Source organism: Globicephala melas, chromosome 10, assembly GCF_963455315.2.
Source record: "Globicephala melas chromosome 10, mGloMel1.2, whole genome shotgun sequence".
NCBI lineage: Eukaryota > Metazoa > Chordata > Mammalia > Artiodactyla > Delphinidae > Globicephala > Globicephala melas.
Window position 1 is genome coordinate 39,811,084 of NC_083323.1, and position 14,865 is coordinate 39,825,948.

Below are 14,865 nucleotides of genomic sequence, written 5' to 3' on the forward strand. Positions count from 1 at the left end.
AACAAAACAGAATATCTTCAAGTAAGAAATACTTTCCAGTATTTTACATACATATTTATGTAGACATGAATCTTGATCTCAAGGAATCTACAAGTCAATAGAGGGTAACACATGCACATACAAAACCACAGTGAAATTATAAAGTGACAAATGCCATATAAAAATTTCAATGTTTCTGGTAAGAAAAAAAAAATAGTGAAAGCATGTAACTTGGATTTCCAGCCTCTGGAACTGGAAGAAAATTAAATTTCTGGTTTTTAAGCTATGCTGTCTGTGGTACTTTGTTATGATATACCTAACAAATTAATAAAATACATAAGAATCCAAAATACTTTCTCTTCTGGAATTAATTAATGAAGATAAACCAAACTGTAAGAGGACAGGCGATTTCTCCTCCTATAAAGACAGCAGTAATCAGAGGGCATTACGTTTGTGGAAAAAAAGTCTCCATTTAGGTATAAAGATAAATATTAAATGTAAGATACAAGAATTTCAGAGAAAAAACAATGATAAATACAAAACAACTAATGTTTGTAATGTACTTTCTCACTGTTGGGGCCTCTCCCGTTACGGAGCACAGGCTCCAGACGCGCAGGCTCAGCGGCCATGGCTCACGGGACCAGCCGCTCCGCGGCATGTGGGATCTTCCCAGACCGGGGCACGAACCCGTGTCCCCTGCATCGGCAGGCGGACTCTCAACCACTGCGCCACCAGGGAAGCTCTGTAATGTATTTTTACCAAGACCCTTTTGTTTAACGTTATCAACCTTGTGAAGTGGGTTTGTAGATTTCAGTCTGTCGGTTGGCTTGTCCAATCCACAGAGCTGGGATCTGAACCCAGGCCCCCTAACTATAAATACTATTCTATCATAATGTCACCTCTGTGTGCCAGTTCCATTTGGGTTGAATTTCTTTTGTGTTAATTGCCTTTAGTGAAGTAAATTCAATTTCTTTTAACCTTGGTAAAGACCATGTTCCTTGTAAGCAATGGAAATACTAGCAATCTGTGGTGTAACAGGTAAGTCCTTTTTTATTTCTAATAATTTTAAATTAATAATTTGGTTCTTATAATGACAATTGATTCAGTTCCCCAAAACACTAAGATCACTCAGCCTCGTGGGTTGTAATCTATGTCTTAAAATCGAATGGCAAAATGTATTATTCACTATTTTAGAAAACCCAACATATAATACAGAAATACCTCAGTTATCTAAGCAGAACTCAGTTACTCTCAGGATGATTATTGCTACATTTATTGTTATGAGGTTACAACTGACTCACTTCAATTTTTGCTATTTTCTATATTGTTGTGTAATAAGAATTGATATTTAGGATGACAGAATTGCAGACTTTCTAACTTCAAATAGCCAATTATATCTAGCGACTTTATTTACAAGTCAAAAAAATGGAGATATGAGTCTTCATTAAATTTTTGACCAAAAACATTGAAATTAATAGCACTTTGTATTGTTATATGGTATTTAGCACTTTCTACTTTCACCATAGTTTTATATATATGTGTTTTACCCTCTACTGATTTGTAAATTCTTGAGATCAGGATTTATGTATAATTCACCTTTGCGACCTCACTTTGTCTTCTTTGTAGGTTTCCAATAAATATTTAATTCATGAATGAACTAATTAAAAGCAAAATAGTTTGTGTATCACTCAGACATTAAAGATGTGAATTAAATCAAAATAATCCACTAAGTAATGATTTCATATCAAAGAAAACTTGCACATCAAAATAAGGGTATTTATACCTCAGACAGATTCTAAACAAATGAAGCACTAACACATGGTAGAGTCCTTTCATCTGTGTTAAAAAGATTTTTTATATTAATTTATAAATGGTGTTGATCAAATTTTCATGGCATAAAAAAGTTTTCTTCTTAAAATTTCTGCATGTGGTCTGTGTCTTAAGAAACCAAAGTCCATTAGTCTAGCTAATGTATACCATCACCTTGGCACATAGGACTCCCCTCCTGGGATATCTGGAAAGTAACCATTCTCTCCTGCTGTTTCAATTAGCACTCTAGAACACTCATTATCTTTAGTGGAAACTATCTTTGAAATCTTAATGCCCTTCAGCTTGAAATGTGTTTTTCGACAGTTCAGAGGCAAAAGGTTTAGGAGTGAGGGAAGTTATCCCTGCTTTTGAAGATCTCCAAATATGAAGAACCTAGGGAAGAAGTTAACGCCTACTTGACTCATTCTTTTATTGGACTGTAAGGAGAAAGACAGAAATGAATAAGAATTAGTGCTGCCAATGTCATTTTCTTCTTCAGATTTGGGTATACTGGAATGAGAAAGACACAAGGGATAAAATAAGGATCCTCCGCTCACATAAATTGGCCCAATTTTTAGGCAAGTACCCCACATGAATTTGAAAACACACGCCATTTACTGAAAGGTGACCTTATTAAGAAAATTAGCAAGTACATGCTGTAAAGGCATGAAATGTGTAATAAAACGGTTCTAAAAATACCTTAGTGCAGCCATCACATTTTCAGGCAGAGACAACTTGATTAATGCAGGTGAAATCAAGCTTTATCAAGGTCTATTAAAAGCACAGTGCTTTTAAACAAACCTTGTTTTAACCTAAAGATTTGTAGGAATTCTCATCAAAATGTTTTATTTCCCACTAAAAGGTTGTCGGGGATTTTTTTTTTTTGTAGTGCGTGCGTGCGTGCGTGTGTGTGTGTGTGTGTGTGTGTGTGTGTGTATCTATTTGTTTGTTTTGTTTCCTGTAGTTTCATCTGTTGTTGCAAGTGTAGTGTTTTGATAAACAGATAAAGACAATGTGCAGCAACTCACTGGGAGAGGGAAGCCAATTTCTAGAGCCATTTTGTGATAACTGTAATCTCTCCTCATATCTTTTCCCTTGCAATGTTCTTTATGATCGATAAATAAGTTTCTCAATGTTCCTGAGATTGATTGGTTTCATCACAGGCAAGAAATGTATTCGACCTAAGTTCATTGAGTGCTATCCCCAACACAGTTTGGGCTCTGTCTCTCTTTCTCTCTCTCTCTCTCCTTCAATAAACATTTTAGGCGAAAGGAGAAAAAACTACATTAAAGTTAATTAAGAACTGTGATAGGTACTCCTTTGCCAAATGTTGACCTCTGGAAAGTAGGGATGTACTTAAAGTTGAGTTTCCAGCTACACAGAGTGAAGACCTTTATATAAGTGAAAGGTCAACACCTAAGTTGTTGCATCTATAGAGTATCAAATCATCAACCAATACACACTCTTAACACTGATTATTAACAGGTTATACTTTTACAGACCTCTGTTTTACTGGGGAAAATATTCTTGAACTTTCATTCTTTCTCTGTGGAATTATGAGGGGGTAGAAGAGCAACGACCTCCCACTGGCAAGATATTTCTTCTAATATTCTACAGTAATGCTCCCTGGAACATTTTCTTTTGAAATATTCAGCTACTGAAAAAGAGAGTTGGGAATCAGAGCAGATCAGGGAGCTGTACTTTGTGAGGAAGTGAGTGGGTGGTAATCTGATTAGGCAGTCTGGACAGCCAGTTCTGAAACAAAAGTAATTTCACAAAAGAATCAATTTAATGTTCAAAAGTAAAAAAGAGGAAAACATTATAGGTTCTATAGTTGACCTTAGTGGAAGTTTCATTACTTTGAAGTCAAGATTAACTACCTTTATAAAATATACTATAATGTCTTTCTTTAAAAAAAAACCACAAATTTAAATTATTTTAAGACACTGTGCATGTGTAGGCTCAAGCACTGACATACGTGCTACGGAAGGTCCATTGGATTTTCTTCTGAAAGAAAGGGAAATATTTTATTTCTTGAATTTGAATTTCTGTATCATTCATGCCAGAGAACTTATTGTAAGTTCTTATTCTGAGTTTTAGGCACATATAAAGTTGAGGAAAATGTGGTCTTTGATTCAAGGAGCATGTAGGCTAAGAGAGAAATTATAAGATACACACATACCCGTTTTGTTAAACAAAATATATTAAAAATCATTAGAGGTTACAAAGTGCTATGAATTGAGAGGCATTTTTTTTAAAAGTTCTTCCTGGAGAAATTAACAAAGGTTTAATTGGGGTAGTAGCCGTTGAAAGGGGCCTTGACATTTGGGCAAAATTTAGATGAGATGAATTGGCAGGTAGGGCTTTGGACAGAGTGAATAACGTTAGCAAGAACCCAGAGGAGTGAAAATGTGGGTATCCTGTGAGAGTGAATAATACAGTCTGACTAGAGAACAGAGTACCGGAAAAAGAAGACAGAAGAGGCAGCTTGATAAAATTCATCCATGTTCTTGAACGCCAAGCCAAAAATTTGGATTTTATTCCTCAAGCAATGAATGAGGATAAGAACTACTATATATTGCAAACATTTTTATACCTTCCAAAACCAGTTTTTATGCTATATCATTAAATTTCCCCATCGGCCCCATAAGGTAAGCAATTTATATACAGGAGTCTGTAAATGGGATTCAAGCAATTCCTATTCCAAAGCTCTTTCCTCTACATGGTCATGAACAACTTTGAAAATTTCATCAAATCTATAAACTTCTTCCCAGAAAAATGTGTATGCAAACATATACATGTATAAAATTTTTCTTACACTTTCAGGGTCTTCGCTAATTCTCATTTTCTTTGCCTGTTAGAAACTCTTGCACTATCCGAAGATATCACCCAGTGTAGGAATGCATTTTCTTCTAATTCTATGATCCAGTAATATTTCAAAATGAGAAGATATCAGAGAATGTTAAGGAAGTAAGATATTGAAAAAGGTCATTATTTTTTCTTATTACAGAATTATGAAGGGGGTATGTACATTAAATGATTAACTAAACAATGTGATAATTTCATCCCAAATTTGGAAATGTTCCTTTTATAAAATAAAAACAATAGCTTGATCTTAACCCATACCACCCCACAATCATTTCAGTCCCTTGAATGTTTCATTAGCTTTTGTTCTATTTGTCTTAATGTTTTATCTAAAGCTCTCTTGTTTTACCTTTACCCAACATGTTCCAATTCAAATGTCAACATTTGTATCAGTTCTCATGTTTCTGCTATTTAGAGGACAAGGCCTTAGGGACAAAATATGTAAATCTGAGTCCCAAATCTATACTTACTCACCGTATGAACCTGGATAAACCACACCTCCAATAAACTCATAAAAATCTCTCAGATCCTTCTTCTTTAAAATGGGGATAATAATTACCCTCCTATCATTTCTAAATGATAGAAACAGTATCACTATTCGATTCATTAAACTTTTTTAAAAAACCTGTCTTCATAGCATTAAATTTGAGAAGCAAACAAATCATTTTAAAAAGGAAAGAGTTAAAAATAAGAGCTTCCAGTATCATGAAAGAGAAAGACACATAATAAACAGTTTGTTATATAATAACGACATACATAAAATGCTAGGAAGACACAGACATAGATGAAGAAACAATGACTGAGAGGCCTGGAGTAGTGCAATGAAGAGGTAATCCTTGAGTGGAGCCTTCTGGGAGGTGTTTTCTAGCCAATAATAGCAAGGCTTATTACCGAAGTGATTCTCAATGTAAAACAGCAACTTCCCATTCTCATATAACACATTAGCCCATGGAACAGTGCTTAAGCTTCAGAATAAAAATCTTATGTAAGCAGAAGAGAAATACTGTATCTTGGCTTAAATGCTACTTACTGGTTCATATATATGGTTGTAAAAGACAATACCTTTTCAGTTATATGGAGAAATATTTGCACTTGTCTGAAATTCAGATATCACAAAAAACAGACCATATAAATGATGTTTATAAAACAAGACAAATATGAATTCAGTTTTTTTCTAGAGTTTGAGATTCCATTATTCTGAATACAAGGGAACAGTCAACAGTTCTCGGCAGTCATCAACTCATGTTAATTTCTTTTCCTTGATTAAAAACTTAATTTTTTCAGATTTTAAAAATTTTATCTTTGGGAAAATTTTTTTCTCTTTTATTTATCATGAAGTGATCGCATTATTTTAGCACATTCATCAAGAAAATGTATATATACTTTATTAGCAATATAAAAGTAAATGCCTGTATTTGCACATCTGGACATTTCTATGGGGTAGGAAGCATCTGAATCTGCATAAAGTCAAATCTTTGCTATATTTTCCTGAATCAAAATATTCTGTCAGTTTCTTCAGATAGGTGTGCTGGCAGGTATCACCTTGGTGGGAGGGGAGACTGCAGATGGAGTGGCTAGAGTCAGAGCCAGGTGTGAGCTGGGGCTTTTCCTGTGCTCAGTGGCTGTCACAGCCCTATCAACAGTGGGGTCAGGTCCCAGGGTGCTGGAGCAGTAGCCCTGAGGGTCGGGCTTTAAGCCCTGAGGGTCAGGCTTTAACCCAGGCTCGCCAAGAAAAAAAGAGAGAGAACCCAAATAAACAAAAGAAGAAACGAAAGAGGAGAAAATACAACCAATCTCACAGAGATAAAAAAAATCATAATAGAATACTAAGAACAGTTCTATGCCACCAAATTGCACAACCTAGTACAAATGGATAAATTTCTAGAAACAGAATCTTCCAAGACTGAATCAGGAAGAAATAGACAATCTGAACAGACTGATCACTAGTAGTGATATTGAATTAGTAATCAAAAATCTCCCTGCAATCAGAAGTCCAGGATAGGACAGCTTCAAAGGGGGAATTCTACCAAATATGTAAAAAAGAGCTAATACCTATCCTTCTCAAACTATTCCAAAAAACTGACAAGAAGGGTAGACTCCCAAATTTATTCTGAGGCCATGATTACCATGCTACCAAAACCTGACAAAGACACTACAAAAAAAGAAAATTATAGGCCAATATCTCTGATTAATATAGATGCAAAAATCCTCAACAAAATATTAGCAAACCAAATTCAACAATATATAAAAAGGATCATGATCAAGTGAGATTTATTCCAGGGATGCAAGGATGGTTAAATATCTACAAATCAATCAACATGATACACCACATTAACAAAACAAAGGATAAAAATCACATGATCATCTCAAAAGATGCAGAAAAAGCATTCAACAAAATGCAACATCCGTTCATAATAAAAACTCTCATCGAAGTTGGTATACAGGGAGCATATCTCAACATAATAAAGGCCATTTATGACAAAACCACAGGCAACATCACACTCAATGATGAAAAGCTGCAAGCTTTTCCTCTAAAACCAGGAACAAGACAAGGATGCCCACTCTCATAACTTCTGTTTAACACAGTAACGGACAATCTAGCCACAGCAATCAGACAAGAAAAAGAAATAAAAGCATCCACATTAGAAGGGAAGTAAAACTGTTACTATTTGCAGATGACATGATACTATATATAGAAAACTCTAAAGCCACCATCAAAAAAACTATTAGAACTAAGAAATGAATTCAGTAAAGTTGCAGGATACAAGATTAATATGCAAAAATGTGTTGATTTTCTATGCACTAATAATGAAACATCAAAAAGAAAAAGCAAGAAAATCCCATTTAAAATCACATCAAAAAGAATAAAATACCTAGGAATAAACTTAACCAAGGAGTTGAAAGACCTATATTCTGAAAACTATAAGACACTGATAAATTAAAGATGATACAAAGAAATGGAAAGATATTCCATGTTCATGGACTGGAAGAATTCATATTTTTAAAATGGACATACTACCCAAAGGAACCTACAGATTTAATGCAATCTTTATCAAAATAACCATGACATTTTTCACAGAACTAGAACAAATAATCCTAAAATTTACATGGAATCACAAAAGACCTCAAATTCCCAAAGCAACCCTGAGAAAAAAAAACAGGCTGGAGGTATATCCCTCCCATTCTTCAGACCATACTACAAAGCTACAGGAATCAAAACAGCATGGTACTGGTACAAAAAGAGACACAAAGATCAATGTAACAGAATAGAGAGCCCAAAACTAAACCCATAATAAATATTTGAATATTTTTTTAATAAAAATTTATTAAAGACCTAAATGTATGCCTGGAAACCATAAAACTCCTAGAAGAAAACATAGGAAGAACATTCTTTGACATAAACTGTAGCAATATTTTCTTAGCTCTGTCTCCCAAGGCAAAGGAAACAAAAGCAAAAATAAACAAATAGGACCTATTTAAACTTAAAACTTTTGCACAGCAAAGGAAACTATGGACACAATGAAAATATAACCTACTGAATGGGAGAAAATATTTGCAAAGGATATGACTGATAAGGGGTTAATATCCAAAATATATATACAGCTCATACAACTCAATATCAAAAAACAAACAACCCAATTAAAAAATGGACAGAAGAACTGAACAAACATTTTTACAAAGAAGACATACAGATGACCCACAGGTACATGAACAGATGCTCAATGTTGCTAATCATCAGAGAAATGCAAATCAAAACTATAATGGAATATCTAAACTCACATCTGTCAGAATGGCTATCATTAAAAAGACCACAAATAACAAATGTCGGCAAGGATGTGGAGGAAATGGATCCCTTGTATACTGTTGGTGAGAATGTAAATGGGTGCAGCCACTGTGGAAAACAGTATGGAGTTTCCTCAAAAAAAACACCTAAAATTACTATATGATCCAGCAATTCTACTCCTGGGTATTTATCTGAAGAAAATTAAAACACTAATTCAAAAAGACACATGCACCCCCAATGCTCATAGCAGCATTCTTTACAATAGCCAAGATATGGAAGCAACCTAAGCGTCCTTCAACAGATGAATGGATAAAGAAGCATGCTGAGACTTCCCTGGTGGTCCAGAGGTTGGAACTCTGTGCTTCCAGTGCAGGGGGCACACGTTCGATCCATGGTCGGGAACTAAGATGCCACATGCCGTGTGGTGCAGCCAAAAAAAAAAGAAGTATGGTATATATATACACAATAGACTATTACTCAGCTATAAAAAAATGAAATTCTACTATCTGCAGCAACACTGATGGACCTGGAGTGTGCTATGCATAGTGAAATAAGTCAGAGAAAGATAAATACTATCTGTGGAATCTAAAAAATAAAACAAATGAATGAGTATAACAAAACAGAAACAGACTCACAGATACTAGTAGTTACCAATGAGGAGAGGGGAGTGGGAAGAAGCAAGACAGGGGAAGGGGACTGAGAGGTATAAATTACTATGTATAAAGTAAACAAACTACAAGGATATATTGTACAGCACAGGGAATATAGCCAATATTTTATAATAACTTTAAATGAAGTATTATCTATAAAAATATGTAAAACACTACGTTGCACACCTGAACTAATATTATAAATACACTGTACTTCAAAAAAAAATTATACAGTGTTCATACCACATTATGCTTCACATGCTTACTCAGTGATATTTACTTTAATTTCCTGAATTTGATATTAAATTTTGGTTTCAAACAGATAAGCAAAATAGTAATATCCATGAGATAAAATTTCTAAGTCTCTCTTGTATACTTAGAGTCATATTCACAATATTTGTTGGGCTTTATACCCGAAATCCACACCTCATCCTCAGCTGTGAAGACTCCCTCTTTACATAGTCTGTTTTGCTTATTTAAACCTAAGTCTTGGGCTTCCCTCGTGGCACAGTGGTTAAGAATCCACCTGTCAATGCAGGGGACACGGGTTCGAGCTCTGGTCCAGGAAGATCCCACATGCTGCAGAACAACTAAGCCCGTGTGCCACAACTACTGACCCTGCACTCTAGAGCCCGCAAGCCACAACTACTGAGCCCGTGTGCCACAACTACTGAAGCCTATGCGCCTAGAGCCTGTGCTCCGCAACAAGAGAAGCCACTGCAATGAGAAGCCCGTGCATCGCAACGAAGAGTAGCCCCCACTCGCCACAACTAGAGAAAGCCCACGCACAGCAACGAACACCCAACACAGCCAGCCAAAAATAAATAAAATAAATTTATTTAAAAATAAATAAACCTAAGCCTCAACTGTGATATCTCATCTGATTTTGTTTATAAATTAATAAAATAACATAATCTAAACCAAAACATTTAAGATCGCAAAGTGTTCACCCATTATATTAAAGACAAATTAGCCATTGCAGATTAAATGTGAACCAGTCTCACGGCTTAAAAATCAGAGTTTTATTTCATGCAAAGTAGGAAACAACTGTCTAATGAGAGTCAACTTCTAAACCTAAAATTGAGGATAATAAGACAAAGCCCTGCTTTGATAACCTTGAACACTGTGGAGAAAGGAAACAGTTATCTGTCCTTTCCACAACACTGCAGTTAAGATAAGGCAGAAAGAGAGCATGACAACGTATATTTTGCACAGGGATGATTTAATAGAGATTTGAAAAATTAAATGTAAATAAAAAGAGGCACACTTTTCCTCATACTACATTGTTTATTTGCAGGCCTGTCATTCTTTTTATTTACTTACTTATTCATTTTCAGTTTCTGAGCTCTTGAGAGTACAGATTCATGTTTCATATATGTTGTTATAAATCACCAAACACGCTAGCCATGCTCCATAAATATATAGTAAGATAAAGAGGAACACAAACATCACAGCAAAAAACTGAAGTCCACAGTGACTCAGCTTCTCAATTCCCATGTGCCCCTCAATTACTTTTGGCTCTGATTCAAATTCTCAGGACCTCTGAGATTCTCCCCAAGCAGTAGCTCTTTCCATGTACCTAAGGACTGACTTACCTTCAAGTCCAGTATTTACAAACACTAATATTTACCAAGTATTATAAAATAGCAGCCACTGTTAGTGCTGGATTTTTGAAATACAACAAAGCTCCCAACTCCACCACGTGGTAAAAAAAACATATTATTGGAGCTAAATTGATCAACTTTAACATTATGCCCAATCCCATGAAGATAGGGAAATGAGGAAAGCTTATGAATACAGAACTGGAGAGAGCGTTTTCCCAGAAAGCAGTCATAGAGATTACTTGGGACTAGAATATTAATACCAAATTACATGAAGTGATTTCCAGATAAGGAAACAGAGAAGTATGAGAACATGTTCCTCCAAATGTGAAAAAATTTCTCCAAAATTTCCCAATGTTGGGCATAGCTGTGCAAAAATACACTGGTGATTGATTAAGAAATGTCTATAAAAGTGTGTAAATTCTTCACAGCCCCTTTCACAACTATTATACCAAATATTTATGGCAAAGAATCAGAAACTCCTGTGAAATTGTCTCCCTATGTATTTATCTTCAAAATAAATGTTATTAAATAAACAATCTATTTTAACCCCGAAATATATTGGACTATAGTAAAATTCTGTTATAATAAATAGGTGTGCCTAGTTTTTAGTTGATCTGGAACAGAAATGTACCAAGATTTTATTAGGTAAATTGGCCAATAACAACTTGATCCTAATTTTAATCCTAATGGAGGGACAATCAGATTCTGTCCCTCCCTTCACACTTCAACCTGCCTTTTCCCTTACTCTAAGCATTTAGATATAACTTACTCTTTTATTCTGATTTAGGTTTTCAAAACATAAACATGGTGATTTCCTTTTGGTATGTGTAGCTGAGGCAATTATGTATTTAAGGTGAAAAATAGTAAAAGAAATTGGTTTGGAAAACTATAAAGGCATTAACTCCTGTTTGTTTTAGTTCTTATCTCCCTATCTGAGCAAGATACATAATCTCTGTAGATTTTATTATGTTCACACATATGTGGTGCCTCCTTTCACAGCTCATCTTTGTGGGAGGATGCTACATCTATTTAACAAATTTGACCATGTGACTTGTTTGGACCAATGAAATGCGAGTGGGGTGACAGGTATCACTTCTGAACAGTGAGTGCATGGTTTGCATTTTCTTTATGGCCTTTGTCAACTCAATCAATTGGCTGTGTTCCAGAAAATGGCAACTTGATCATGGATCCTACAATAAAGATAATGTCTGAAGTAAAACCATAGCTGCCTTGAAATGGACATGTAGCATGAAAAAGAAATAAATCTAAATCTTTTTTTTCCCTAGTAAACCACTAAAATTTTATAGTTGTTGTTGCCACAGAATTACCTAGACTATTCTGTCTGATATACCTTCTTCAATACGCCTTGAAAATAGGTGATGATTTGTTTTGACAGAGTGACTCGCCATTATTCACATATCAGAACCTCAAAAAAAATGTTATTCAATAGGATCATTTATCGTAAGGAATTAATTTAAGATGAACAAATCATTGGTACTGTGGTTAACAGGACACAGAAATAGTTTTGCTTTAAAAATTCCCTTTGATAACCTGATTTGATCCAACTCTATGAAATAAAATTATCACACCCAAGTTTAATCCATGACTTTGCAATAATGTGAGCTTTTATCTTTTAGAATGTTTTCATACAGAGAAGCAAGAGTGAAGAACATAATTGGTGAAGCCACATATAATTATTCCCCTTTCTGTAAGAAGCACATACATTTAATTTTTTTTTTTTTTTTTTCCTAACAACAACAAAAAAGCACTGCTCCCTGGTCCAACGAGAAAAACCAAACCCAGGGAAATGTTCTTTGGTCCAAAGCCCAAATTTCCCACTTCACTTCTCATTTTGTTCTTGAAATGCTGGTACTAAGAAGTGATTTTACAGTGTAAACAGCTCAGTAGTCCCTTCATTTCTGGTAGTTGCTAATGACCTTTTATTATGACTTATAAGAATTATTTGTTCTATTTTCTGCCACATAACATGTCTGATAGATCATACCCAAACTAAACGGAGGTGCTAGGTGCCATGGCATTAATGGTGTTAAAATTTTAAACCCTTTCATATGCCCAGTCATTCGTGAGGACAAGAAATGTTACTAGCAACAGAAATCCTGAGAAACAGAGAGGAAGGGAGGGGCAAGGGAGAGGGAGAAAGGAAGAGAGGGAGAGGAGAGATAACAGCCATACCAATAAGCTGCTTGGTAGCCTCAGAAGGGAATCAACATGTTTTATTTTATCACCTTTCCTGTTAAACATATTACGAAGAACTTCAGAATCTACTTTCTGAGAACAATTTGCAATTAGAGAAATCTTCTTTCACACTAAAATATGGATACTCCCAGCTCAATAGGTTTTATAAAATGCCAGGCAACCAAAGAGCAAACTGGACCAGATTAAGAAAATTAAAATATCGAGATATTTTCTCTAATTGTGCTGCACTGTGGAGGCCTTAACTGCATGCTATGTTTAAAAAGATGGTCTGGGCCACCCGTAATTTTCACATTCTATCTTTATATAGCGGATGATTAGTCTTCAAGAAGACCGTGGTAGATGCCCTGCTACACTGGGCAACTAATGTGTGACTGTGGATATGCTCTGTTTTCACATCCATACCAACACAATATCTTTATTTGCAAGGTCTGTCATTCCGACTTGCCTGTGAGAAATGATTTCCCCTTGAAGAGATAGTCTGTGCTCACGTCTCTCGGCCACAAGTCATCAGCCAGGACAGCAAATGGAGGAGAGTCATAACACCAGGAAAACACAAGTATCTTGTCCTAGAAAAAGATATTTTTAGTGATTATCGTTCTAAGAAAGAGGAGAAAAAGGAGTTTGAAAACACTCTCAGTTCAGTGAACCATTTCTACCTTTTCTCTTTCCAGAGAAGTGAAATATTCATGAATATAAGCAGTCACTTATAGCAATGCTGTTTCACTGCTGAGTGATAAGCCTTCAGAAGCTCTTCAAAAGCAATTAGGGTAAAGGAAGTTTCTTGACCTTCAGGAAATTAGTTGAAATTACAATGATTAGAAGTAAGAAATGTATGTAGAAAAGAAGCCAGACTTCTCTCACTCAAAGGCCAGATAAAAAACAAAACAGAGAAATTTGAAGGATGCTGATTAGACAGTGTTCAGGGCAGCCACAAAAACTTAGTCTCAGTTTTTGTAAACATGGAAAAAATACCAAAGAAAATAAGTCATCTCAACCCTCAAAAATGCAGTGTATTATTCTGAACTACAGGAGACAAGCTTCCCATTGGATGATCAAATATAAGATGTCTGCAATAAAGATGTTTTCCTAAGGCAAACTACTATGTCGCCAAGAAAGTATTTTCATATGGCAATATTATTTTCAATAATATCTGAATTGATAAGTATAGCCATTTGGCAAGCATGCCCAATGTCAGCCTAGGTATCAATCTTAGTTGTCCAGGAAAGATAACAGCCCACATGGAACCATCTAAGCGCATTTTCTTTTGTGCTGTCTTTCCAGGAATTATGACCTGCTGGTCTTAAATCCCTAGCCACGGATATGGCATCTAGGAGAAGCTGGCAGATGAAACCTTGAACTAGCAGTTTTCACCTCTGAGATAGGCTTGATTGCCCTGGCCTTTAAATGTCAGGAACTGTGCAGGAAAGGTTGAGACACTGCTCTTAAAGATGTAGCAACACCAAGATCCCCCTGCTGACGAAGAAAAAGCAAATATCTCAATTCTTTCAAAATCTAGAAAATGTATTCTCCTTAAATGACACAAATTTGGCAAACATTTATCACTTTTGTTCTTCAACTTAAAGAGAACTATTAGATTTAGTAACTTTCTTAAAGGGAGTCTTTAATCTTTAAAAGTTGTGTCTGAAGCATGTTCTTAAAAAGAGGAAAGTTAAATCTAAGATAAATGGCTCTACCAGAGTTGCAGAGGAGACACGGATAAAGAGTAACTATGAAGAGCTTATAGTCACAAGGAACGTGCTATTTTTATCCCTGTTCATCTAGAATATATGTTCCCTCTTATGAAAGCTGCTTTAATGTTTAAAATGGGAAAAAGAAAAATTATATTTATAGAAATGAGAACAAATATAACTCATTAATATTTCCACTGAGCATTTATAGCCATTCTTATAAATGTCCGTAGAAGTAGGATTTTGAACGGAACTTATTTCTCTAGAAT

General features: G+C 35.2%; 1 long non-coding RNA gene across 2 annotated transcripts in view; it reads right to left on the minus strand.

Annotated features, from left to right (window-relative positions):
- LOC138842851 (uncharacterized) overlaps positions 1-14,865 on the minus strand; it is a 350,488-nt gene that overhangs the window by 161,936 nt on the left and 173,687 nt on the right. For both annotated transcript variants that reach the window (XR_011377789.1, XR_011377790.1), the window contains exon 2: positions 13,354-13,474. This is a non-coding gene — a long non-coding RNA (uncharacterized lncRNA). The remainder of the gene's footprint in view (positions 1-13,353; positions 13,475-14,865) is intronic.